Raw genomic sequence first — 14315 nt, forward strand, 5'->3', positions numbered from 1 at the left:
GCAACTGGAAAGGTGCTGAGAAAACTGAAGAGCAACTTGCCAGTTAGACCAGTGCATGAACAGCTCTTTGGTGAGCTGTCTGGGGCTAGGCTGGGCTGTCCTTTGCAAGCCACCAAAGCCGCCATGGCAGATCTGCCTCCGGCTGGGGGTGGCTGCACAGCAAAGATGTGGGGAGAGGGGTCTGTTCACTCCCATGCTTCTCAACAGGGTCACTGTCCCCAGTCCCATTGCAGGGTGGAAAAACGGAACAGGGCTGTATAAATCTCATTTCAGGTTGTGACTTAACGTTGGCAATAGAGTCAAAAAAGCCTTACTGACAAATCTGTTAATAAACCTTGGATCCTGGGAAATGAGGGAGTTTTATGAGTTTTAGAAACCCAGCTCATTTTTCATTTCTACAGGCTCAGGGCCAAAGCAAATCTATGAAATAATTTTTATTTCTCAGTACTGCAATGTTTGCTTTGGGAAGATGGCTGGGCCCGCTTGTCTGAAGGCCTGGCTTTAGCTGCTTCCATTCTGTTGTTATTTTAAGAGAAATTGTCATAAACCCATCCCTCTCCGCTCGGGCTTTAGTGGGCTTGGCTCTTCCCGTGCCAGGTGCCTTTAAAACAACCCAGGCAGAGACCTGCATTTCCTTCCCAGAGCTGGGTGGGCTGGAGCCCTGGGAGGCAGGGTCTGACGGAGGATAGGTCCGTGCGTGAGCCTGGCACCTGTGTTTGGGGGCTGCCCCGAAATTAAAGGGTTATGGGGCTGAGAAGCATTAACTGCTGCTCTGATGCTGTAAATCCAGGCAGGGCTGGGTGTCCTGCACGGCGCAGTGCTTATTAAGAAAGATTGAGGGGCAGGAAAATACCGAGGAAAATGAGCAAGGCCTAGCATAGTTAATGAGTAAAAAGGCAATTGGCTTTTAATTGGAAAATGAAGTTCCTTCTGGCGTGGATGTTACCAGCTCAGCCCAGTTTGCCTGTCTCAGGGCTCGGGAATAGGCAGTGCTCTGCAGGTGGAGAGAAAAGGCCCTGCTTCCTTCATTTTTCTGTTGATTCGGGTGCTCTGCTTTATTTCCAATAAAAATCTCGTAGAGGTTGGGCTTCAGGCTGGCGGTGGAGCCCCTGGACTAGAGGCCCCAGGAGGGAGTTTTGCTGGAGACCCCTCTCAGTCTGGGGCTCCATGTCCCTGGCTGTTGTCCCTTAGAAGCCTCTGCAGTAACTCAGCCTTCTCAGGCTGCACAACCCTCATGCACAAAGAGAAACCTGGAAATTTAATCTCTCTTTAAATGAAAGAGCAGGATGAAAGAGTCCCAGGAGCCTCTGCCGTGTGGGAGAGGAATGCCTTTCTGTGGCCCAGCTTGCTGGAAAGCTGCAGAAACCCTGGGTTGCTGCTTTATTTTAAACTTTGTATTTGCTTTTGGTATTTTGCATTCCTCAACAGAGCAGATGGCCCTTTGTTTGAACCCAGACACACACACACACACACAAAAAAAAAAAGATTGATTTATATCAGGGATGGGAAAAGAGCAAAGCTGGAGCTCCTGGGTCATGGTGGTGCCCTGACTGCAAGCAGGATATTGCTTCCAGTTGGGACAGGCCTTGGAAAAGCTGGGGAGAGCAAAAATATTGGGGTAAGGAGGAAAAAAAGAGAGGAACACTAGGTTTTTTTATTGGCAAGCTTCTTTTAGGATGGGACTGGGTGACATAAAGCAGTGCTGAGCTCACACAGCTCTATGGCCGGCCAGCAGCGTGGGAGCTGCTGTGTGTCCCTCAAAGGGCTCTGGGCTGCTGGGCTTGTTCCTGCTGGTTGGAGGGATTTCACAGCCTTTTTATCTTGTTTTCACAGCTAAATCTGCTAAAGCGCTGTGCAAACAGCAGGTTGCTCGCAGAGGGTTTTTTGGCATGGCACCCACGGGGAGAGCTGTCCCCGCGTGCAGCCGTGGAGGGATGCGAACAGCAAATCAAGTAGTTTTTCCAATTTTGGGTATTTCCTGTAGTTAAAGGAAATAAAAGAAAAAGGAAATTGAAGTACCCTTGTACCAGCCCTGGTAAAGTGAGGGCTTTGCCTGCTCCCGCGCCGAGGCTGTCTGCAGCTGCGGCTGGGTTGGCCGGGGTGGCACTGCCAAGTCCCGCAGCTGCGGCAGGAGCTGCTGACCTGGGTGCAACTGCTGGCGTAACGCAGACTGGCCCCGCTGACCTCGCTAACGCGCGGTACACTGTGACTGCTGTGATGGCACGGACTGAAATAAATTGCAGTGTGAAACGGTGAATAATTGCTTAGCAGTGCTATGAAGGTTTGAGTTGTAGCGTAACCTGCCACTGCCTGGTGTTGCCACAGAAGCACGGCAAGGCTGCAGCGTGCATGGAGGGTGTCTGGCAGGTTTGCCCTCCGGAGCAGCGGTGTGATCCCGCGTTACAGCAGGGCTGTTGGCTGCACCAGGAGCATTCAGCTCCGCTTAGGAGCTGTCCCCACTCCCTGGTGTGCAGGCGTGCTGCTCCGTCCCTACTCCCCTGCCTTCCCGCACAGGGCAGCGGGGTCGCATGAGCTGTGCATCCACTGGGGCTGTGGGTGTGCCGTGTTGGGGTAAAAAAAAAAAAAAAAAAAAAAAAAAAAATCCCACTGGTGGCTAAATTTGAGTTGGTTACACCTCGAAGTTTGATGAGCTTTATTGCAGCTTGGTGCAGGAGAGGAGGCTGCTTTAGATTCTGTGTTGGACCCTGTGATGGGTGCGAGGGCGTGCTGAGGTCGGAGTGGGTGTCTGGGGCTTCTGTTTTGCCAAAAAGTGCTTTGACCTTGGGGATTACTCAAAGCAGCAAAGTGCTGCCTCTCCTGCCTTTGCTTATAGTATTTATTGAGCAGTTGCTAAGCAATAACCTTGTAAGATTTCCCATGTGCTTCTTTTGACACTCTAACCTGTGTGTTTAGAGGTTTAGGAAATTAAAAGGACAATTTTAGTCTGGTAGATACATGCCAAGGATTAGCTGAGTATCTCCTGGATTTTGCAAGAGATGGAGACAGCTTGTGTTAAGAGCTGGCCGCAGCTGGACAGGAAACTAATTGTGCTTTGGAAACTTAAAATCCTTCCCTGCTTCTGGAGTGAGAAAACTGCAATTCTTCATCTCCACCAGTAGAGAAGAATAAAAGACTAAAATATGGTACAAGGTCAGGGAAAACATTTTGCTGTGAAAACCAAGGGGTTCAGAGTGAGGAAATGAATGTTTCCATTTGGAAAATGTTAGAGGTTTCAGGGAGTTAAAACCCCCATTGTGAAGACTCAGCAGAAAGCCTGGGGGAGAAGCGCAGGCTCGTCTCCCCTTGCCACGGGCAGCGTCTGGCTTGTACGTGCAGAGCTGGCAGTGGTCAAAGCCATCACCTGGATCATACGTGACCTAATAGCTTGTGAAAGGCAAAATTAATACTTTATAGGGGGTTTGATTTGTAAATGCGTTAGGATTTTCTTTTTCTTTTCAAAATACTAAACAAATAGGAATTGCACTCCTAATTCCCCTGGGTTTTTTTTGTTCAATTTTGGAAATCTCACCCAAAGCTTCAGCTTTGAGTGAGGTAGCCAGCCCAGGAGAAGGGATGCCTGGCATCACTGTTGTACGGTAATGCTTTGTAAGGTGCAATTTTCTTTTGTCGGCCAGGGGCCCTGAGCTGCTGAAAGCACTGGAGTCTGTGCATTGGGGAGGGGAAAGCCCATTGCCTGGAAGTGCTTTGGGCAAAGACCCAGGGCAGTGTCTCGCTTTGGATGGGCAGATGCTCCAGCACTTCGTGCTGATGTTCACCATCACCCTGTAGGCGAGCAAAGCCGCTCCCTGCCCGCTGCTCTCCACTTTGCTACAGCAGCCAGAGCTCAAGTGCAAAGTCTGGTGCATAAAACTGTGTTTTTACCATCCTGTGTTTGCAAAGCTGTCACAGCGGCGGTGCTGGCGCAAGTGTCTGGGGATGGTGCTGCCAAGTGCCTCCATCCAGGGAGATTGCTGGTCTAAAAACTCCGCTATCAAATTAGAATCTGCAGCCCTGTAAAAATACAGCCTGTTATCTCTAATTGTGCAGCAGGCAACAGGTGCCAAAACTGGTGTCATATCTGCTCAAAAGGACTAGATAAGGAGGAAAAAAAATTAATAATAATTTTAGATTGAATTCCACAGATGTACTCATCTATTCCCAGGGTTAGTGTAAATCGAGGTTTGAATAAAGCCAAACCAGCCCAGTTAATGTCTAAATCTGCCATTTCTCAGGCCCTGCAGAAGCAGACAAACACAAAATCGATACTTGCTCTAACTGTTGCTAAGTTTTCTTTACAGATTAATTTCTGCCTAACAATCCCTGCAGCTGCGGCTCTGCAGAGACCTCCCTGCCCTGGGGCCGCATCCTGCCCCACGCTCCCCCCGGCTTGGTGATGCTGGGCTGCCGTGGCAGGGGGAAGGTGTGAAAAGCCAGCCTTACCCCAGGGCTGGGGCTGCTGGGCTGCAGCTTGAATCCTTCCTGCGACACCAGCCCTGCCCGCCGCCGGGGCAGCGCACAGCATCCTTCCCTCCAGGGAAGAAAATGTTTCCCCCTGCCCCGATGCCCGGCATCCTGCGATACGTACCGCGCGGTGGAAACGCAGCCGGATTGATGCCCGGGTTTACACGCCGGACCCGCGTTGAGCCAGATCATTTTATCCCGCATGTAGAGTGCTGCCTGGTCTGAAGGCTTGTTCTCGGCTCCTGCCGCTAAGGGGGAGTGTTGCCCCGCCGCAGCGCGGCCGTGGGACCGGAGGACCAGCCGCTCCGTCCTCCAGGAGCCGGGGGTGGGCAGCAGGGAAGGGCTGGCCACAGCATCACCCAGGGGAGGGCAAGTCCCCTCCTGTTTGACAAGTAGGGAGCTGACCCAAATTTCAGACCTGTCTTGAACAATAAGGGCAAATGTCATCCTACCCTTGCAGCCTGATGGGTTTGATAGCGTGGGGTGAGGGAGGCTGGTTGATCACGATGCACTTTGAAGCCTGAGGGGGATGGATGCTGATGAAGAGCTGGGAAGGCACGGTGAGGATGCAGGTGGGTGGATGAACTTTTGGTGCTCTGGTGAAACGACCTTTCCTGCTGCAGGAACGAGAGGATCAAGAAGAGAAAAAAATGCTCCAAAGCCTGCTCTGGAAGTGGTCCCTCCCCACCTGCAGAAGAGCTAAAACTGGGGCTCAGTGGCTCCTTAGGGTAGGGTAGTTCAGGATCTCTGCTTGTAGGCACTGGTCTGATGCTCATGTCATAAGTTACGTGCCCAAGTTGACCTTGAGGTTTTTCCCCTGCCCTGTGAGACACACTGTATATGTATGTGCAGTTCAACCCTTTTTCTCATTAGGACCCCAGTCCCTTTGCCTATGAAATGCATATGATCCTAGTCATCTAGTTTAGTTTTTTTACCTTTCCCTGCAAAGAGTTTTTGGATCTACAGATGCCAAACATGCTTGTTTATGGCTTGCTGAGGTTAGAACTGAGAGTTTTCTTTGAAAATATGCTCTGTTTTCAGTTTCTTATTTCATTTCAAATGTCATCCTTTCTCTCTTATTCTAGGGACACCCAGGGATTTTATTCACAGAATTGGAATGAGCTGCAAAAGGGATAAAGATCATTCATGGGAACCTTGAAAGAATTGTCTGAGCTCTATGAAATGAAGGTTAAAAATAAAACAGGTAGGTGAAGCACAGGCTCCACCACGAACATCTTATAAATACCCGTCTGTGAAACTGAAAGCTCATCCCACCGTGCTGGGCGGCTGCATGGGAAGGAGCTGCCGTATCCATCTCACCAGCGGGTAAATGGGAGCACAGCCTGAGGGCAGGAAAATACAGCAGGTTAGAAAATCTGCCAGCTCTTTGTGAAACATGTTTCTGTTGCTTCCTCCCCGTGTAAACTGGACAGGCGAGCTCTGCCAGGGGTTGTTTCAAAGCTGACATGTAAGCAGTGGCATTGGCAGAAACCTCCAGCTCCTGGGGAAGGTGAAGTGAGGAGGATGAGGAGGGAGAAAGGGCCATAATCCCATTCTGCCTTCAAGCACAGCCTCCTGGTGCTTCCAGTGTTGGTGTAAAATGAAGGGCTATGATGATTGCTGCTGCTCTGCATGAATAGGAGACCTCATCAACCTTGGTTGGGTTTCTGTGTTGGGTTTTGCCCTGGGGTTGCTGGTGTTCAGGGGTCAGCTGGCTGCATCTGGCTTGCTTTTGTGTCTGAGCACCCAGAGGCTTCTTAACGGTTGTGATTTGGGGAGCAGACCTGGCAGGGCTCTGGCTTGCCTCCCCCTTCATGCCACCTGGAGACCCACTGGCCAAAGACTTGGGTCTGGTTGCTTCCAGCCCTCGTCCTGTGTCTGGGCTGGCATTTATGGCTTGTTTGTGCCATCACAGCAATGATACTCTTACAAAGCACTTTCCTCCAGACTGGTATGACCAGTACTTTGCAGGTCAAACCCAGCCAGATCCCACCTATCTCACCCTTCTTCACCCAGCCCCCCCTCTGGCACCGGGAGCAGCAGTGACTGCTCAGGAGGGGTCCTCAGCCTTGGTCCTGTCCCTGCGGCCCTATTTAAGAAGCTGCTCCAGCTGTGTTTGCCTTGAGCTTAACCCAAAGAAAGGTTTTTGTGGAAGGTGTGAGGTTGCTTGGCAAGGGCCCGCACCCGTTTTTGCACAAGGATTTTGCCTTGCAGCTTGGCAAAAGAGTCCTATAGCCCAGCACCTCTTGTTGCACAGCAGGGAGCTCCTCCAGCCCCAGAGATCTTGGTTCTTGGAGCTCAGTGGCTGCCCCAGCTGGTCTGCTGAAGGCCTGGGGCTCTCCATGCCCACTCTGCCTCTCCCACACTGTAAAAGAGTGGCTGAATCATGTTCATTCTGCTGTGGAAACCAGTCTCCCCCTGCCACGCACGCACATCCACTCATCTCTGCAAAAAATGTCAGGACCTGCAGTTCAGCGCAGACATGATGCGTCTGAGTGGGAGGATAGCGGCAGCTCCTGTGCGTCTGCCCTAGATAGGCAGGAGAGGCAGCCGGAGATCAGGACGTTCCCTAAGCACAGGTCTGGGAGCTGGGATAACCCCAGGCAGATCTTCAAAGTGCAGTTGCTGGCTGTAGGTGGGGGAGATGCCCAGTCCCTGTGGCTCCAGCCACGGAGCAGCATCATGCAGGCGACAAGGGGCTGATCTGACCCGAAAAGGCTTTGGTTGGCTTCAGCAGCCCTTCGGCTGCTGTGCTGGGGTGTGGGGCGTGGGGCAGCCGCTGCAATGGAGCTGCACGTGGTGCTGGGCAGCAGCTTGGGCTGGTATGAGCCAGGGTGGTGGCACCTCGCTGCGGGAGGTAGAAGACCAGGGATGGTGCTGTGGCCGAGGGTGCTGCACTGTGCTGGGACCTGCTGGGCTTTGCAGGGCCCCGCTTTGGCTGGTGGCAGCAGGATGAGCTCCCTGAAGAGGCTTCATACCTGTGGATGACTTTTGAGCCCCTCTGTCTTGCCCACCCAGCTTGGTCATGTCTGGTTCTTGGCTGTGCAGTGATTTGGTAATGTGGTGGTGTGTCCGGAGAGGAGTCACCAAGGCAATCTCTCTAAGGACTACCTCTGATTTTCACAAACCCCTGTGAGTGCATCCCACAGAGCCTTTCTGGAGGCCCAGTGAACTCACGAGCAGCTTTGTGTCGGTGCCTTCCTCTGCGTTACCCAGACAGTGTGAGCTATGTTACATGTGGGTACCATACATCCTCTGCCAAAAGCTCTTTTATGTTGACGAACCTTATTTAAGTGTCAGGCCATTATGTACAAGCACAGCAGTTGTGACAACATGCCAGATTGGCTGAGCTTCCCCGTGAGCTGGTTCTGTGCCTGCGGGGCAGATGCCTGCCTTTGGCCCCCCCTCCCTTTCCCTGGCTCACATCAGTCAACCCCGGACCTGCTGAGCATCTCCAGCTTTGTGTGTCTCTGCCACGTGCCTCTGATCGGTCCATTCTTCGGGGCTTTCTGAGACCAGGGCTGTGCTCTGGCCGTGGTGTGCTGTGGGGAACCTTCCTTTGCCCAGGTAGATTTATCTGTTACACGTGGCTGGTGGGTCTGAAAGGTGATCAGCTGCACTAATATTATTTACTGCCTCTCAGACGAAGTAGGTCACCAATCCATCTTGGATTCATTTTATGTGATGCACAGGAAAAGGCAGTGAGATCCTATATCTTCCCCGTCCTCCTCCTCCCCACCTACAGGCGACAGGAGGGAGGGCTGTGAAATCCCAAGGAGAAAGGCCTGATCTGGTGCGATGCTGGCTCTTGGCCTGCCCCAGCAGAGGCTGTGGCCTGAGAGAGGGTGGCTTGTGCCAGGGCGGCAGGCTAGCTGGCTCCCCACGTGCTGGCTTTGGTTTGCCTTGAGATGTTGGGCTGCAAATGTCAATGGCCCAGGAGATGCTCTCTGGGTGCTCTGTGCCAATCATCCCTGAGAAATTTGCCCTAGTTTTGTGTCAGGCAGGGATTCGTGCACCGTATTTGTGTTAGAAAAAGCATGCCTAAGCATAAAATGTTTGTGTTATTCCTTCTGTTGCTTTTTCTGAGTAAGTGACATCGAGAGGTATCTTTTAAGATGAAGTGAAGGAAGAAGAACTCTTTCTGCTTGATAAAAAGCCGTACTATGTCTGTTGTGGGTGTTTTGGAGTATTCTGTGGCTGGCTGGAGACCTGCTGAGTCTCCTTTTATCAGGAACAAGCCAGGATGCGATACAAAACTTTCACCATCTCTCTCCCTTATTTTACTTAAGACTCTAGTTGAGAGTTTTAGTGGTGCCCATCTATCTGGCTCTGGGCTGGCTACTTTCTCTTCCTGCCCCTGGGGCCACATCCCTGGAACAAGGGTGGTGCCAGGACATCAGAATGACTTTGGGAGACAGAGATGACCAGGAGCCAGGTCAGGGTGGGAATCTGGTGAGAACACAGCAGAATAACTCCATAAGGACAAAGAGCTGCAACTCTGCATTAGCCAGCAAAAGCAAGGAAAGCAAAGCTGCTGTTTCTAAAGATAAGTCCTCCTCCTGAAAAAAAAAAAAAAAAAGCCATTTTGGGTGTTGCTGATAAGGAATCAACTAAATTCCTCCTTTCTCTGTCCCCATCTCTGCAAGAGATCGTTCAGCTATTCAGCTAAGGCTTAGCACATGGGGCTTTTGAAAGCATCTTGGTGCAAGTGCTTGGAAAATGCTATCATTTAAATCCGTAATAGCTCTGTTAGGAAACACGCCCCAGGCGTTGCACATCAGCTCTTGATGTCGCAGAGGATATGTCTGGTAACGCTTCGTATCACCCAAGCCATAAATAATGTGAATCAAACACAACATTAGCCTGCCTGGGCTCACAGGCAGCCTTAGGCCACGGGCCAAAAAGTGGTCCAGGGTGCCTGGGTGGGCTCCAGCGAGGACTGGGGCTGTGTGACAGAGCCTGGTGTTCCTACAGGCAGGAGACCCTCCCTGAGGAGCTTTACTAGGACATCTGCCTGCTGCTTGTCCTGCTCTCCATTGGCAATTCGCTCTTGGGTGGTGGGAGAGGCAAAGCAAAGTGGAAAGGGATCAGTGCATCTTTTTCTCAGAAAGAAGTAACCCAGTTTCTGGAAGCAAACCTGGGTTAAGCAGCTGAGTGCCATCAGGAGGTGCGAGTAAACCCTGCTTAGCCTGAGCTTTTGCTGGCAGCATCGAGGTTAAAGAGGGAGGTCGGTTAGATCTTCTGCCGATGTCTTCCCCTGTTCTGCTGATAAAATATGGAACTGGGAAATTTTGAAAGAGCGGCTGTGCTTACTGAAATGCTTTTACATCACTTAGTGCTTGCTTCTGCCCACACACACTTCTGAATAATCATAAGTTTCTTCTATAATTATGTTTATTACACACTTGCTGTGGTGACACACTATCCCGCGCTGTGGATGAGACTGTAGCCAAGCTGAAATCCTGCTCCGGGCGAGCAGCTGATTCCCGAGGTGCTGGTGGACCGTGGGAGGGAAATCCTTCGGTAGTCTTTCTGTCAGGCTCCCCCGCCTGAGAAGGCATCACGGCAGGTTGCGCAGAAATTAATAACATCATCATCTATCCTGTGTATTTTGGTAACAGCAAGCTAATTAATAATGATGGGTCAACTGTTTTTAGGCTTTTAGGATTAGCACCAGGTTTTGAGGAGGATCACATGCATGTCTGAGCTGCAATGCGCAGCCGTAGGCAGTAAGTTGTGATAAATGATATATGGCCCACATTTTAAAGTTGTTTTGTTTTTTAAAAGAGGCTACAGACTTAATTCTCTTCCTCTGCCTGCCCCAACTTATTAAATCCCTCTTATTTAGGATGAAAAAAAAAAAAAAAAAGACTTTTGTTTCATCGGGTAAATGATAGCTTTTGGGTGAGATGGCCCAGCCCCCTGAAGTTCACATTATTTTATGAATTGCTTCCTTGATGTGTTTCAGGAATGAATTGGCAGCTGAGGTGCTGGTGACACCTCACGTCCCAGCAGATCCACAGAGGGCTGCTGAGGCTCGGAGGTCAGTGGAATCCCATGTGTGAGCTGTGGTTCAGGAAACCCATGATGTCCTGTTTTGCAGAGGCAGCTGTGATACCCTCGTGGGCACTGGCCCACCTTGGGCTCTTGCTGCTGTCAAGGTTGTACCTGAAGGCTGTTTTGCAGTGACCTCACTGCAGGGCTGGAGGAAGGGAAGGTTCTCAAAGCCTTGCATTTCCTACAAACTTAGGGTAAGACCATACAGTTCCAAATAATAGTAGCACCCCTCAGTTTGCTTTTCAGCCCAGGGTCCCAGCCCTGTAGCAGCCATGGAGAAGACAGCTGGAGTATCTGCCATGGCAGAGGCCGAGAGAAGGACCTGCAGAGTCAGGCCTGGGGAGCCCCTTGGTCTCAGGTGGCCTCCTTGCAGGCAACTGATGGAGCAGGACTGGCTTTAAATGTGTTGTCCTTTCTGGAGGTGGTTGGATGTGGGGACAAATCATCTGGATGAGTTGGCTGGGAGTCTGCATCTAATTACTGAACAGGGTGTACATGTCTTCCTCCTGTCTCATAGCACACAGCAAGATGCTTGCTGTAAGTGCTGGGCTCTGCAGATGGTGTTTGTGTAAGGGTAGAACACCTTGTGGCTGGCACAGCACCTTCCTAACCTGTCTGATGCTTACACCAGCCTGACCTGGTCTGACGCCAGTGCTAATGCTGCGATGAACAGGAGATTGGATGAGACACCTCCAGCCTGGCTTACCTGATCATTTCCCAACACTGCAAAGTTTTGCCAGCCTACGTTGGGCATGGGTAATTGCTCTCATCCTGCTGCCTGAGCTGACACGGCTAATGCAATGCAAGCCACTGCTCCGTTGGTGGGCTGTGGGTGGAGGTCAAGGAGTCTCCTCACATTGCTGCAATTGAAGCCACTTGTCATAACAGAGAGATGGTGACATCCTGCTTCCCTCTGTGTAGCTGTGTCATGAAGTCTTTCCTACCCCCTTCATCTCCTGGTCACTGTCATCACCTTTTCCTTTCCCCCTATCCTTCCCAGCTGCTTCTTTCTTTTCCTGTGAATACTGTTAACCTCAGCAGCATAAGGATAATCCTTCAGACAGGAGCTCAGCCAGCTCGACCTCTCTGAGAAAGCTCCTTCCTGCATCCCCAGCAAAGACTGGCTGCCTGTCTTGTACCACAGCTTACCTGCACCTTCAGGGAAGACCCCAGAGCAGCAGGCGATGCATGGCGAGGGGTGCAGTGAGCACGGGCAGCCTGCCTGCCTGCTGGGAGTGAGCCAGCCACGCTGCATGGTGTGCTGGATACCAATAGGGTAATCAGCACATAAGCTGCTAATTAAAATATAAGTATACTGCACTGAGAAGGTGCTTGTGCAATGGACCTTGAAATGCACTGTTTGCATAGTTGATGAGAGGCAGTTAATGCTCTACAGTAACTCTGCGTGGCACGTGTGGAAGCCCACGGGGCTGCCCTGCTGCTGCTCCTGGTGCTCCTTGTGCAGCCCCGGAGGAAGCCCTGGGCTCCTACCTGGCTTCTTCCCAGCAGCCGCAGCCCTTGTGGCAGAGTAGGGGTAAGGTCTTGGTTCGCATCCTACTGAAACGGTGTCTAAAGGTGCTGGTTGTGGTGCCTGGGGAGGGAGGAGAGGGGTGACTGGCTCGGGGGGGCAGTGGCTGGGCTGTGAGCTGGTGGTGGCAGGGGGTGGCCGGGGGGCTCAGCCTCTCATGCTCCTTGGCGATGCCCCTCCTGCGGTACCAAGCTGGCTGTTTGCTTGCCCCCGTCTGTATGCCGGAGGTCTGGGGGGGCTTCGATTTAATCACTGTTTGCCAAAGTGCTTTGAGATCGTTGGAGGAAAGATGTAGTCTTCGATGATCTGTGTAATGAGCCAGACCCCAATTCACTCTTCTCTCGTTCTTGTCTGTCCATGAGGTCTGAGCAGATTCAACATTTACTCAGGTGGCAAAGTCAAACATGGTCAGTACACCTGTTAAACAGACTGGCACACAAATTATAAGAGGAATTTTCTATTGTAGTTCACCCTTAATGAGCATGGAAAATTAAACAGAGCAGACAGGAGTTAGGTGGCTCTCTATTTTACAGAGACTGTTCCCAAGGAAGTTTCTTACCACCTGTGCTGGGCAGGGGCTGCCCTGCAAGCCACAGCAGTTGCTTTGCCTCCAGATGCATAAACATCCAGCATTTTCCACTGATCTTTCTCCCACCGCCCAAGCAGTTGTGCCTGAGCAAAGTGCCACGTTCCCCCAAGCTTTGATCCTGCAGCAAAGTCTGAGTGGCAGAAGATGCTGGTGCAGGGCTGAGCGTGGCAGCAGGAGCCCAGGGTGCTGCTGGAGCTCAGTAGGACTTTTGGGCCAGGGCTGGCCTGGAGCTGAGGAAAGCCCCCAGTGCTGGCACAGGGTTTTTTTGTCAGCTGCTTAATGGAGTTGTTATCACATCAGCTGCAGGAGGTGGAGAAATGCTATGGTATGAGGGGACATGAGGTGTGTGGGAGCCTGGACCCCTGTTCTTCAGCTCTAGCTATGGAGCAACACACCAGCCCCTCTGTAATGGGGCAGAAAATCGAGCTCAGGGAAAACCCTGGGGGGAGGCAAACTTGAATTTCTGGAAAACATCATTTTCTCATCCAGGCACTGGCATGGGGTCTCTGCTGGGGCAGGCAGGGATATCTGCTGCAGGGAAAGCAGCATTCCTGATGGGCTGGGCAGGGAGCGAGGCATGCCCAGGGGTCCCCAGCTCAGAGGGGGTCCCTTTGCATCAATTGCCTTTCCTAGCCTGGCTTCCTGCAAAAAGCAGCATGGCATGTGGGAAGAGGCTCTTCGGCTTTGTTTTTATTTGCCGAGGAAGGGATCTTCCAGCTGCTGCATACTTAATGGTTTCCTAGGGCCATTCATTAACCTGACAAGTCGACCAGTGAACCCAGAGCAATGATTCTTGCTCTTGCCAGGACGTCTCTTTTTACCCCAATAAACTTTCCCACCTCTTCTCACTCAGCTGATGAATCTGCCCTGAGATGCAGAGAAGGGTATCTCCAAAACAATGAATCCACGTCAAAAGATTTGTGAGCAGCCAGCCAAACAATTCCAGCCACAGAAAGACATAAGAAAGAACATCATTCCCGAAAGCACTGCATTATTGATTAAGCATTTGTGATCCATAAAACATAGTAACAACGTGGGGCTGGCTGCAGAATGAATTCTACCAAAAAGGTCTTTTTTTTACTGTCTCTGATCCTCAAGGACAAGGGTAAAGTAAGTTTAGTACCAAGCAGGAATTCATTTGTATAATAATGGTTTTTGATGACTCGCAAAGGTTATTTTATGATTAGCCATCTAATTATAAAATGGCCAACAATTTCATCTTATCCAAATCTACATCAGCTAAATTATGAAATGCCCTTGTTTTATGCAAATTCTGGAAATATTGCTTCCCTAACCTCCCAACCCTGCTGTCTGTCAGTAAGGCTTGTATGGAACATAAATTTTAGGGCAGTGCCAGAGCCTGATGCAACTGCAAATCAAACGTGGCAAATTAATTCCGCAGGAGTAGCCAGCGGGTGGTGAACGACGGCGGAGATGCGAGCACGGGGCAGATGCGGGTGCCTAACCCTGTGGTGTGGCTCGAGCTGGGCTGCCCTATCCAGGGAGGTGCTGGGGCTGGCAGCGGGAGGTAGGAGAAATGCATGCTTCTAGGGAAGGGTTTGTTGGTCATCTGAAAGACTGTAGATGTGAGATGTCCTCACGCTGAGGCTGTGCAGGTGCTGGAGGAGAGCTGCCCCATGTCGGTTCTGCTGCGTGCTCCATCCTTCCCTGCCCTTCGAA

The 14315-nt window shown here is 51.3% G+C and overlaps 1 long non-coding RNA gene across 2 annotated transcripts in view; it reads left to right on the plus strand.

Annotated features, from left to right (window-relative positions):
* Nucleotides 1–11686: 11686 nt before the first annotated feature.
* Nucleotides 11687–14315, plus strand: part of LOC121095095 — a 40021-nt gene continuing 37392 nt past the window's right edge. For both annotated transcript variants that reach the window (XR_005830012.1, XR_005830013.1), the window contains exon 1: nucleotides 11687–12052. This is a non-coding gene — a long non-coding RNA (uncharacterized LOC121095095). The remainder of the gene's footprint in view (nucleotides 12053–14315) is intronic.

This window comes from Falco naumanni, chromosome 10 (assembly GCF_017639655.2).
Source record: "Falco naumanni isolate bFalNau1 chromosome 10, bFalNau1.pat, whole genome shotgun sequence".
Classification (NCBI taxonomy): Eukaryota; Metazoa; Chordata; class Aves; order Falconiformes; family Falconidae; genus Falco; species Falco naumanni.